Consider the following 13,742-nt stretch of genomic DNA (forward strand, 5'->3'; position numbering starts at 1 on the left):
CGATGATTTTGTTAGATCGAATCATGTTACTGAAAAAAGTCTCATTTGATCAAACTTATCCCGATGATCAAAGATACCACGTTTTACGGTAGTCAAAATATCCCAGTTAATTGTGTATTACCTTCTCATCGTCGCTGAATTTTAGACGAAGTTTAGAAGGAATTCAAAATATGAATTATTGCCTTGAGTAGAAATAGCAGACGCTCCTATAACCACCTCTAGCTAATGTGTTCAACTGGGTACAAAGAATAGATGAGTTACCTTAAAATTAGAAGGGGAATTTGAGAGAAAAAATCGCAAAACAATTGGAAACAGCATTAATGCCAGATTATCCAAAGAAATATCGGTTTCTTCATACTCTCGTGATAGAAAACGTGTCAAAACGAGTGTCAAATGCTCAACTCAACTTTCAAAAGTACACCAATCTCAAACTGTAGGGTACCTGCAAGTCAGGTAATTATTGTTGTTATAGCCAAATGCGTATCATAAATGATTATGACAGACAGACCAAACTAGACTTTAGCCGGAGCAACTGGAATGTTACCTGTTCTTCGTCAGTAAGAATTAACCGAATTTTGTATACGGACACAGGTAGGTTTTCAATTACAGGGATAGCTCGATATTATCCCTTTCAACTATAATTACTTTTAATAAAAATCTCGACAAATTGTGACTAAGTCAATTTGACAGGAAATTTCGGACGAACGCTGTTGATATTAAACGAAAGAGAAAATTTTTCCTTTTCTTTAGCTGCTGTGAAATATGTTCGTCCAATAACAATTTGTCCGGAATTTCCCCTCATAGCGATTTTTAGCAGTTGGCTTTTATGCACTAATTTTAAGATAATCGACAAATGTATATAATGCAACGTAGGGATTCATTAAATACAACTGTTCACAATAGTTTTAAGGCGAGGGATTATCAGATACATTTACTTTCCAATTTACAGCAACCGGGACGATGAAAATGGAACTTCACTGTGGGATCATCCTCGGCAGGCTCAGCAGGTAAGCATGCGAATATACAAATCTGCTAAGCAGTATGTAGAAAGCATAAAAAAATTAAAAACAATCCTATCCAAGCGTTATGTTCTACTGGAACAAATGATTCCAATGAGTGTTGAGACATTGAATACTTTGACAACCAATACAATGCTAATACGACATGGTGGCGAACGAAGCGTATGGGATGCACTTACTAAATCTGAATAGTGATAATACAGCTGAGACCCGATTTTATCAACCCGCGATTTTGTCTGCTCCAAATTTCCTTTCCTATCTTATTTTTTATTTTACACTGGAAGAACTGGAAGAGTAGAAACTATGTCTAGGGACTAAACAAAAATATTTTCAAAAATTCGTTTTAATAACAACAAATTGAGCGAATACATTTCTTTTGTAAGAAATGTTAAAAAGTCCCTATTTTGTCAAAGTCCCCGTTTTGACAACCTAAAATTTACCAACGGACGTATAAAACTGTAATAAGAACATATTTTTACAATATATTACGATAGATACCGGGTCTTTGATTAAGTCATGTTTTAACTGTATTGTTATCCGTTCCTTTTTTTAATTGACTGCCCAGAATAAATTTTCTCGGAATTTTGACCACTGAAAAACTAGCATTTTTAGAAAACACTTCTGTGAAAACATTGAAAAACGTACCGCTCTAGCAATGAATTTTGAACGAAGCCGACCTATGCTATTCATTTCTATTTTCTTAAAGAAAAAATTAACGCTCTCATTACATGAGTACTCAGCTCTGTTAGCGAATGTACCCTGTTTTGAATTTGCATTGTTTATCTCTCTTTAATTGAAGTTGATCGAGTGCAATAAAACACTCCATTGCATAAACGTGCATACTTTTAGCTACATCTCCGACTTTTACCAGAAATTTATAGAAATAAAAATGTTACGCAGAAATCCATAAGAAAGTAAGCAAGCACACAAGTAAGTAAGTCTAAGTAAGTATGCGACAGCGTGAAATACAAAGTTACTTTACCCTCATCCGGACATGCCGCTAACTCAGGTGATTCGCACTTCCAATGCCAAAAGATCCTGACTCCTGCGGTAGCAGACAAAGGGTTAAGTCGCCTGGAAACTCTAATGCTGATTTCGTTTTTAGATCAGAGTTGCTCTAGGTTCGCTCGAAACTGTCACTTTTGCATGGATATTGTAAACATTAGAGCGAGCATATGGCGACTCGATTCTAAAACCGATAACAGCAAGCGCTCATATGACGCTATTCTACGCTTTTCTAAACTTTCTTCCTTCAACTCCTTGCTCTCCCTTGAGTACTATGGCTCTTAAAATTGAAAAATATACTTCACCTTCCAGTCCCTTGCTAATTAAATGTCGTTAAAAACATAAATAAGTAATTAAGAATGCAAGAAATTAAGTAATTGAATGAGTTAGTAAATAGGTAATTGAGTAAATGAATAAATAAATAAGTAAATAAGTAAGTGAGTAAGTATGTAAGTTAGTAAGTAAGTAAGTAAGTAAGTAAGTATGTAAGGTTAGTAAGAAAGTAACCCAGTCAGTATGTAAACAAATAATTAAGTAGGTTATTATGATATTATGAGAATTTATGATAACTCAAAGCAAACTCAAACTCAAAGCAATTTCAAGTTCAATAAAAGATTATTCAGTTGATTTTTCCAAAAACTTTTTTAATATTTCGAGCATCTGCTCTGAACGTATGCAATCGGCCAATTGGTCGAATAAATAACATTCAATCGAATCAAAACATGTTGATAACGAAATATTACTTATTCCGTCCTATTTAGCACATTTTTTTGATTGAAGCACCAAGCTCCTCCATCCAATCAGTAGTCTATGCGGATCAAATGACAAACTGTAAACAATGAAATTTTCCTTTTACCAATCCACAACGATGAAGCAGTGGCGGAAAACGAAGGCAAAAGCAAAACAAAACCTATTTTCAAACTCGGCCGAACCCATCTTCAACCAGGTACCGAACTTAATCTTCGTTGGCAAGTCACATGTGCGCGCGCATTTTCGAACAACTTAGCCGCCGACTGCTGGTGTGTGAATTCAATAACGAAACAGTACAGTAGTGAAGCGGTGACTTAGTATGATCGCACGCTGGACGACGAATGATGATGATGATGACGATGATGGTGATGAAGGCGATGATGTCTTTCCGCTTCAATTCGAAAATTGAACTGATTTAGTATCAGTTGAACGTCGGAATCGGTCGGAACGGTTATCCCGGAGCTGAAAGATACAGTGCCCCCGGAAGGATTGGCGCGTAGTGCTTGTTTGGTGCATGTGATAACTAAGCTGCTGAAGAAGCCGCTCGAAAAGTGATAATAAGTTCGTTCGGTGATGAAATCAAAGCAAAGTGTGAAAATTTTTGATATTTGGATCAACCGAAAGCAGAAGAGAAGTGTAACGTCAATTTGCACCAATAATAACGTGTGAAAATTATAAGTGTCATTGATCAGTCTCAAACCTTATGGGGATAAAAAAAAAATTGTACAAGCTTTGGTCACTTTCAGCACCATTGAAATTACGGTGACATCGCGAAGAATTTTGTGTTCGAAATCAATTGTCTTAATGTGCCTAGCTGTTATCACATACACAAATTGTGTCCGTCTTGATAGGAAAACCGAGGTGTCGAAGAAGAAATGTGAGTAAAGAAATACAACTTGCACTAATCTAAGAAGTGATATGGTGTGGTGCTGATAATGAGATTATTTTTTCGAAGAAGACAATTGAATCAGTAGCGTTCCGCGCACGATTGACGAAAACAATAACAAAAATGTTATTATAAAATATTTAGGTTATTTCGCCAACACGTAAATCTTGTCAATTATCGAACATCTCGAAGTTTACCAATCTACAATTGGATTATTCTAGAAAATAGTATTAAAAGGACAATAAATGAAGAGGACTGATCATGAAACTAACTAGGGGGCCATACACTCATTACGCAAGGGCATATGGGGGGAGGGGGAGTTTCAAAATATCTTACAAATTCTTATCTGAGGGGGAGGGAGGGTTGGTCCTTTCTTACGTAATATCATAAAAAAAAGTTTAAAAAATTAAATCCATAAGAAAAATATTCGTTTTAATAAAAAAAAAAGGGACTATTTTCATTTGTATCATGAAATCTTTGTATATCAAACAAAATGAGTAATTTTTTGGCTCTTGGTTGTACATTGTTCTGTTCGGGAACTGGAATCACAATATACCTTACAAATTAAGAAGTGTTGATACCCTTCGTGTTGTTAGACCGACTTTGTTCTTTCCAAACATTCGATTCAAACCCGCAAGGTATCTGGAAAATGTTCTAACATGCGATTGTCAAAGATCTTGAATGTCGAATATTTCGAGAGTGTAAACTGTATTTTAATTCAAGAAAATTCGAAGATGGGTAACTCGGAGCTATGCGTACGATAAGCGTCACAGCTGGAACTCCGAATAAATTCATGCCAGAAGAGGTTATAAACTCTTTTAAATTCTACATCACAAAAAATTGGTTCAAAGGAAGTGGAATATAGCAAAGCAGAGTTTTCTTGTAATAATTCTATACATATCGTTTTCGCTATCTTATTATTTGATGAATTAACAATTCGATTTTTTAATTGCGATAATCATGATAAGATCTTACGTAGGGGGAGGGGGAGTACACCAAAATCTTACGAACTCTTATCTGGGGGGAGGGAGAGGTTGAAAAGCTTTAAAAAAGCCTTACGTAATTAGTGTACGGCCCCTAGAGGTATAAACACACAAGAATGTAGATATGTAAAATTTTCTTTGAATATGCAATTTCGGGTCACGTAGATTTATAATCCTTAAATATCAAACATCGAGGGTGTGCAATCCTGTGGTTGACCCCAATCTTGTTAAGAATTATTTACATGATTGGTAAATTATACAGGGTGCTTCATGATTAAGAAAAATTCGAAGAGTGATAGAGGATCATATTCGGGGAAAAATTTGTTCTTAACATACCCTAATATCTCAACCGTTACCCAGTTATTAAACTTTTTTTTTCAAATTACTTGTTCGTCATTAAATACTTCTAACTCAAAAAGTATACTTTGTATTATAATTTATTTAGTTTCATTGGAAAGGCGAAAAATTTCCTATTGAAAGGTATTCGGGCATGTTTGAGATAATAAGTTTAAGAAACCTTTTAGAAGTAATTTATTCAAAAGTTAGCATTTTTTATCGATTTTCCGTTCATTGTTCAACAATCTAAATAGTTAACATAATTCTTTTAATAATTCAGATTGTTCATCTAGAAAAACTGCTTAATTTGTTCTCGACATGATGCGCTTATCTCTTTATGTTTTCATCTGTTTGGGTTATTGAGCAACAATATTTTTATCTTATTTTCTCTTATACTAGCTCAACTTGAAAAAGTATGCTACTTATATTATTTTTTGCTCTTATTGGAAAGTTGAGAAAATTTTATACAGGATAATGTACCTATCAGTTAAATGGATTTATTGTTTTGGAAGCAAATTACTTTAAAGTTACTGTTATGCTTAGCATTTTTGTTAATTTCCTTCAAAAAGTAAATATCAAACATCACTATTACTATCATCGAAAGAACGCATTTCGGTAAGTTCAACAATTCCTTCTTTAACCCCATGCCATTATCTCTTTTCGTTTCATATTCAACAACAACGATTTCGAACCCACTACATTTGGGGTCACGTCATCTTGTGTTTACTATTAACTTGCAGCAAAATAAACAAAGATAGGGATAAAGTGTTAAAGAATCACTTGTAAAGAATGTAAAGGACCATCAAATGAACAATCGCAATGATAAATTTTGTTAATTATCAATTAGGAAAATTACACAACTCCTCGGAAAAAAATAATTTTAAACTATTTCATTAGTGACAAGTAACCTAGTACTCTTAACTAAATGATATTTTACTTAAATTTTCGATAGAAAATTTTCTCAGCTTTCCTAAGAAACTATGGGAATAAATAAAGCATATTTTTAGACTACAGTTTATGCACTTATAAGTCGACTACAGAAAAAGTTTGATATTTTTTTGATTTCGGTTATAGAGGTTTTATCCTTAAGGTCATTCGCCTCTTATAATGGAATTTAAAGAAATGAGAAGAGATAGGAATATGATGTTGAGAATCAAATTATGGATCGTCTTAAAATGCAACTATTGGATAACAGTTATTGTTATATTCATATTTCATTATTTTGAGAAAATTAACAAAAATCACCTCAAAAACATTAATGCTTGATTACTTTAAAACCAAAAGGGATTGATTACTTTAAATGAAAGATATGAGAGTTTTATTCGTAGGAAATTTTTTCACCTTTACAATGGAACTAAAAGATTTTAAATGCAAAGTATCCTTTTTGAGGTAGAGGTATTATAAGATAAACACGTTATAAACAAAAAAGAGTTCAATAACTTTGTAACGGTTGAGATTTGAGGATATGCGTAGAATAATTTATTTGCCAAATATGATCCTCTATCACCCTTCGAGAAATTTTTAACCATGAACAAAACACCCTGTATATAGACTACCACCAGCGTTTTGAATGTTCACCGCAAATAGGTGAATACTGCCTAGAATGCAAAAATGTAAGCCCTTTTCGGATAGTCGCCGTAATGGCTCCCCAAATAAGCAGGCGCTGACGCCCAACGAAAATTTTGCTAAAGTATTCTCAAAATATTTAATCTTGAGGATAACGGTTCGCTCTTTTGCAGAACTTCAAAGGGGAAAAGATGATGAATTTAAAAAAAAGCTGTGTTCAAACCAGAGGAATTCTATGAAGATTTGTCTGAAAATCTTTAAAATCAAAATATAAAGAATTAAAAAAAAAGGTTTTTTGCAATTTAAATTTTTAACATAAATTTTTATTTTTGAGAAAAATGATACGGCATTCTTTTCAGTGTAAATTTTTTCAGACAGAAGTTTTCCTTTCCTCGGAGAGTTATGCTATTTAAAATACAGTAATCGAACAAATAAAATTGAAATTAATGCACGTAGAAACGTCAACGCCCTTTTGAAAAAATACTTTTGTATCAAAATATTGCAATTGGCAGAGAAAATCATGGAGATTCATAAACCGAACACAACTGCAAAGTTTCGTTCGAATCAACGATGGTCATATTTTGCGGTCGGCCGGTTTCTCATGGAATCCCTCACCACTGTTATTCAAATGAATATCTCTGTTTAGCTAAGATTCCGATTAGTGTCAAACTGATTCCATTTGAAAGGTTATTCGTTGTGCTTATACTAACCCTTCGATTTGGTCCATACAAGCCTTTCTTCTAGCTCAGACATGCAGAATAAGTAATAAATTGCGCAATAAAGAAAATTCATTATGCTCAAAGTGGTTGTACTTGATTTTTAAAACAGTTCGGAAAGATGGCTTCCGCTGCATTATACTTGAAAATTAGTGTACTTTCTGGAAATTAATATCTTGTTTTGCTCCCTTTGCCCGGAAGTATAAAAAATGTTATTTTTCAAAATAAGTCTGAAAGATGTACATGGCAGTGTTTAATAACCCAGTGCTGGTAAAGTAATTTACAAATGTCTCTCAGAATTATTAACAATTAACAAAATATGTATTCTGTTGGAAAAACACAATTAATTTTTTGAAAAAGAATTTTCAGAGCTACTGCACTTCATGTCCGTAAATGTAAATTTTTTGAACCTCGAACCTACATTACTATATATTACTATTAGTTCTGAAATGGAGTATTAAAGTCACAATAATTAGCCTTTCTTACTTTTGTGAGCACGTCTTGAAAAAATCGAAAGTTACAGCTGTTCAAAATCCCAATCCATACGCTGGCACTAGAAACTGATAATTCCGTTGCGCCTACTTCATAACAATGGCGCAAGTGCAACCAAATGGTGGGTGATTCAAGGCATTTGATGACAGAATGAGACAAATTTCATATCGAGTATTTTCACAGAGGACCGCCTCGGAGAGATCTGACTTTTCCAGCATTTGTCGCGCTTTTTATTCACTTTAATTTGTTCAGTGTTCAAAAGTTATTGACATTGGAAAAGAGCTATTTTCAATCAAAAGACGTAAATATCTCCACACATACCAGTGCTAGCGAGTTTTCGTCTTCGGCAAAGTAATGCAGTTTAACAATCCAAACAATGTTCTAAAACGTTTATATATTTAGACAGGTAAAACCAATTTCTGTAGGAAAAATTTGCCACTTTACGTTTCATCGTCGTAGAAGCCACAAGCCTTTTTCCGCTGGTGGCCCGCCTCGATAGTACCGCGCTGTCAGTATCGAACGAAAAATGCTTTCAAAATTGTCTCCGCCACGAGACGCCAAAAAACCGCACTGTTACTGTCTATTGCGAAAATTTTCCAGTCACCAGTGAACGTCGTAGAAGCCACAACAATTTTACCGCCGGTGATTCGCTTTGTTAGTACCTTGAACCCTTGCTCCCCGCTAGCAGTAGTCAATAAAAAATGCTCCTAAAAATTGCCTCTGCCACGAGATGTGTTGTGAAGTCGCACTGTTATTGTCAATGAAACACCGAGTTGTAAAAATATCCACAATGAACAGTCCCTATTAGGACCACATAACCATTCTCGTAAGAATTTTAATTGACTTTTCAAATATCAAATTATTTTCGAAAATATCTCCCATCTCATCGGGTTCGATGTTTTCTATCGCGATATCCAAAAAAAAAAATAAAATAATCGCGATATCGCGATATCCAAAAAAAAAAAAGAAATATACGTTTTGCAATGAATATGCATGCATGAGAAAAAGTGAACACATAGGGATGTTGCATCGATACTTAGAATCGATACTGGTATCGAATGCAAGTACTGATGCTTTCGATACAATCGTAGTCATAGTATTGACATTCGATTCCACACTTTTACAGTAGCTTGATTCCCGGAATTAGGAAATCTCAAATCGTTTGTTTGACAATTCAGCAGTGGGTTTTGTCAATCAACGTTTTGATCTGCATCTGCGAACAGAAAAACCCGTTCGACAAACATCTTTTATTGGTCCGATTCGTTTGATGTTGGATGCAGTCCATGATTCTGTCGGACGTCGAATGTCATAGTAACAATAAATAATTGGTTGATCAGAAAATCTCATGGACTGCCAAACAATGGGCAATGTTCGCAATCGATTGATCATCCATTCATCATTTATTCGATTTTTTATCAAATGTGAAGTTTGCTCCAGCTTGATTCTGCAACTTTCGTACAGAATTCCGAATCAAATTCTTCCAACTACTGGTTGCTTTGATTCTTTTCGATGTCATGAGCATTGTATCGATATCAGTAAAGTATCGTGCTTGAAGTATCGATGCCAAAAAATTGAGTATCAGAAGCAGAAGTATCGATTCCGTACTAAAATCGAAAATATCGCATCGTCCCTAGAACTATGACGGTCCGGAAGTAAGAAAATACCCTCGGCTCACATAAACCAGACGTGCTACTCTGCGAATGTCAGTCGGAGAAATCGTTGTATTGAAATAAACAAACGATTTTCCGAAAGTCGGTATTTTATACCACAGAAAACATATCTTATTGTGATTTTCTCTTCCCAGCAGAGATATAGTTCACTTGTGATCTATCAGGTATCAATTAGAGTCTGTATACAATATAGAGTCCCGTACAGAGAAATGCGCAACACTGCGTGGAATACAAACTATTTATTTTTTTCTGGCAACCGGAATATTTGCTGTAACTTTGAGTGACTTTGATCAAATCACAAAATAAATTCATACTGAATGAAAAATTAAGCAACTTTATCGTTGCAAACGGAACATCCCAACGAAAACCATTTCAAACATTATTTCATCTGATTTATTGAATGCTATTTAATAAATTAATAACGTGTTTAAATTTATTCAAAGAATTCGAGTCAACGCAGGACTTATTTTATTTTTAAGCGGATTTTTCTCGGATGAACTTGACACTCGAATAGAACAGTAACAAAACCATGTCACTGTGACAGAACAATAATAACCATTTGCAGTGAAGTCCAATGTTATACTATAATACCAAAATAAGACTTTTACAGTAACTACAGTAACAGGGTTGGCTATGAGTTGATTTTTATTTTTTATGTTATTTAACAAATCATTTTGTTCCACGCATTTAACATTTAATGATAATTTACTGAATCATTGTTTGTTGGAAAATGAAATTAATTGTTACTTGAAATTTTAGTGTAAATTTATTGCAAGAACACTGCTTGAATAACGTCCAACTGCTCTTCAATTTAAAGATAACTTGAAGTTGCTTTCTTAATTATAGTTCATATCTGAAATTCCTTCATTATCTTATAAATTGGACGATATAAAATGGTTAGTTAACTTAACTGAAGGCATCCGTAAATCAAACAAATCAAATCAGATCAGATCAAAAAGAGTATAATGAACAGATGGAAGAAAAAGTAAACCAGGTGGTACCAAATATAGTCTTGGTCTAAAATGTCTTCCTTTTTTCAGGCAGATCTTGTTGAGTTGGAGTATTCTAAAGATTTCTGATCATAGCGTGTTCGATAACTCAGAACGTAATCTAGTGTACCATATTGCAGGATACATTCTTACGAGTTTACCGAAAAACTATACTGTTGGTGAGGCATGCTTTACACCATGTATTAGTGCGAGCCCATTTTAAAACAATTTACTTAAATATTTTAATGGGGAAGCACTATTGTATGTAACAGAAGTTGTTTATTTGTTTTTTATCGCGCTGGAGAGGAGAATACTTCGAGACGTCACGAGTCTCGTCACTTGTAATGAAAACGTTTCATCAAACCTGGCAACACTCATAAAATCACTTACCATAAATATCTTTGAAGAAGAATGTCATAATACTCGCAATTAGATAATAGAGCATTTTGTAACGTTCCGTTTGTGGATTTATCAACTATACAAAAAAAAAAGAAAATAAGCCTGATAGTCGTTCAATGGCACTGTAGAGGTTCGGTGAATCAATTAAAATATGCATTCATCACGTTCTTGTTAACTTGCTGATTTTTGTAAGCAATATAAGAAATGAGAAAAGATAAATATATAAACAAATAGTTTTTCACTCCTATCATTGTAATATTTTTCCTGCCAATAGCAATACTTCCCTTGCGAGCACGCATAAGGGATAGCTAAAGAAGTATGCTTGTTTACTTTGCACGATAGGTAGCCGGTGAAATGTTCGATTGGTAGATTTGGCTTCATTCTGTGCGAGCCTTTACATAAGTAAACAACGCCTTTGGTATCAATGTATCATCCCACATTAGAAACAAAACCAATATTAATTTCACCTAATTGTTTTCGCTAACGATTTCGATGACGCCCGCTACTGCAAGTTTTATACCTTAATGAGATACCCTAGTATAGGTAATCCGGACAATACGTTGCGTTGCGTTGCGTTGCGTTGTGACGATGATTTTGGCGGATTGCACACTGACTTCATCATGTTTGACTGCTGATTATCTAATAAGAGTTGCTTAGGAAATGGTAAGTAGGAATTCATACCAATTCGACCCATATTAAAACCTCAACAGCATGATAGCCATCATTGCCGGCCGCCCCCATCTCCATCGTTCACGGGGAAGGATAAAGGATAAGGTAGCCAGGAAGTGTTGATGCTCCACCTACTTAACGGAAGGACGACGATTCATCAGACTCTTCCATAGGTGTCGCGGAGTTGGTAGTCTGGAAGGGTATCAGGTCTAGGATTCGCTCCAAGCAAGCGATGCGACCTGTAAAGCATATTTTATTACGTAGTTGTTTAGTTAGTCTTCGAGTGCACGATCACTCGAAAAAGAGATCTTCTTTAGTTTTTGGTTTTTTTTAAACTCTGGGCAGCCGGCTACCGAGAGTATACTATGTTCCCTAAACAAAAGCAATTTGAACTCCACTCGAAGTGACACATTATATAGGCAAAAATAGCGCGAGATGTTATAAATCAGGGAAAGTATTTCTTATTTTCCATATCAGATTTGTGGAATACAAGTATACGAGCGATAATAACGAACACTGGAGGGAAATATAAAGGATTGTTAACCTGATGCACGGGCTTGTTAGCAATAACGGAGCTTGAAATTAGGTTCATAAAAACAGACGCGGCGAATTTTCAATACGTATTGACCCGTGATCATAGATACTAGTCAGATTATTCGTATTGGGGCTAATTTCCGATCAACTATTCATTTTTACGGCAATGTTTTCTCGACTAGATCTGTTCGCACCCTCTCATTCTGCTACTATCGGCAGAAGGCTGATAGCACCCAGTCGTCGCCGGTCTAAGGACCAAATGTCATCAATAGACTTAGACTCGCGTGGAGGCATGAGATAGGAAACTTGTGAGAATTTTGTTATCCCACCGTTTGACGACCCCTAGTATAGGTAATCCGGACAATACCTATAATAATTTGGATTAGAAAAGTAACCTTTGTGGGAAAAAACTTCTATTATTTCTAAATATTTGGCAGCTGAAGTTGCCGAATTGTTTTTCAACGTCAATTATTACCGCTGCACTGAACGGAATTAATAGATTTTCACACAACCTGCTAGAAGATATTCTCATCGATTCTGTAGAGGATACGATTACCATCAATTACGATACAAATGATTTTGTAAAAGCCCCCATTAGCAGTGATTTGATTGGTGGTCTACAGTTCAACGATCTTACATTTTGCAATCGAATGTAATTCAAATTTTCATTATGGCTATCGGTAAAGAAAAATTCTCTACTTCATGATAGAACCCTGAAAAGGGCTGAAATAAACGGAATAACAAGTCGATCGGCACAAACAAATGATCTGGCAACAGCCCTAGCTACTAACTCGCAGTGAACAAACAAATTATTCCTGTGCAGCTTCTCAATGGGCGGTACTACTACCATGCTCGTGTATGGAGGAAACATTATAGATAACATGGGGGCAGAATTCAAAATCTGACCCAGTGTCGTAGATGTCAGGGCTTTTGGGCACGTCACAAAAAATTATCGTTTGGATTCCAAATGTATGATATGTGGTGATAATTTGCACACAAAGTACACTTGTCCGGCGAAAGAAACCACAGAAAGTTTCAAATGCGTTTGTATTCGCTACAACCATAAATCGAATTTCTGGACATGTCCTATTGCGATAAAAAATTATAAATTCTCATTCAAAGCAAAAAACAAAAACAAATATCTGCTTCTTCAGGTACACTTCAAGAAAACAAGTTTAAACGTGTTATGCCGCTTCAGAATAGAAATACAACTTCTCAACCTATACAAGGATCTTCTATCTCCGTCACACCATTCTACAATGGTGCTTCAGTGACAGGTAGCACAGCTAAAAGATTACCACGCCCCCAATTTAGTTTTCATACAATGCTTCCTTTGTTCCAACCGAACTAAGTGGCATCACGGAAGAAAAATTGAATCTTTTGCAGCAATCCATGTTTCAATTACTAACTGCAGTGCTAAATTCTACCTCCATGTTTGAAGCTTTTCAAAATCGGTGGAAATTTGCTAACAAAATTGTAATTGATTTAAAGTTTAATAATGACTTTAAATAACCATTTAAATTTATTAAATTGAAATACTCGTTCATTAAAAACGTTCGAAGGCGAATTTTTCAATTTCTTGAGGATACATAATGTGCATATAACCGATGTGACCGAAACATTTTTTAAAGCAAATGTTAAATTGAAGAGCAACTCTAATTTTGTTATTCATCAATTTGTTCGAATTGTTGAATTCTACGGAGGAATCGCAATAGCGGTTAATCGCAG

General features: G+C 34.9%; 1 protein-coding gene across 2 annotated transcripts in view; it reads left to right on the forward strand.

The window, feature by feature from the left end:
• The first annotated feature begins 3,183 nt into the window (after positions 1–3,183).
• LOC131689317 (relaxin receptor 2) overlaps positions 3,184–13,742 on the forward strand; it is a 33,154-nt gene continuing 22,595 nt past the window's right edge. For both annotated transcript variants that reach the window (XM_058974318.1, XM_058974319.1), the window contains exon 1: positions 3,184–3,651. The gene's annotated coding sequence lies outside the window, so the exon portion shown is untranslated. The remainder of the gene's footprint in view (positions 3,652–13,742) is intronic.

This window comes from Topomyia yanbarensis, chromosome 3 (assembly GCF_030247195.1).
Source record: "Topomyia yanbarensis strain Yona2022 chromosome 3, ASM3024719v1, whole genome shotgun sequence".
In the NCBI taxonomy this organism is placed as follows: domain Eukaryota; kingdom Metazoa; phylum Arthropoda; class Insecta; order Diptera; family Culicidae; genus Topomyia; species Topomyia yanbarensis.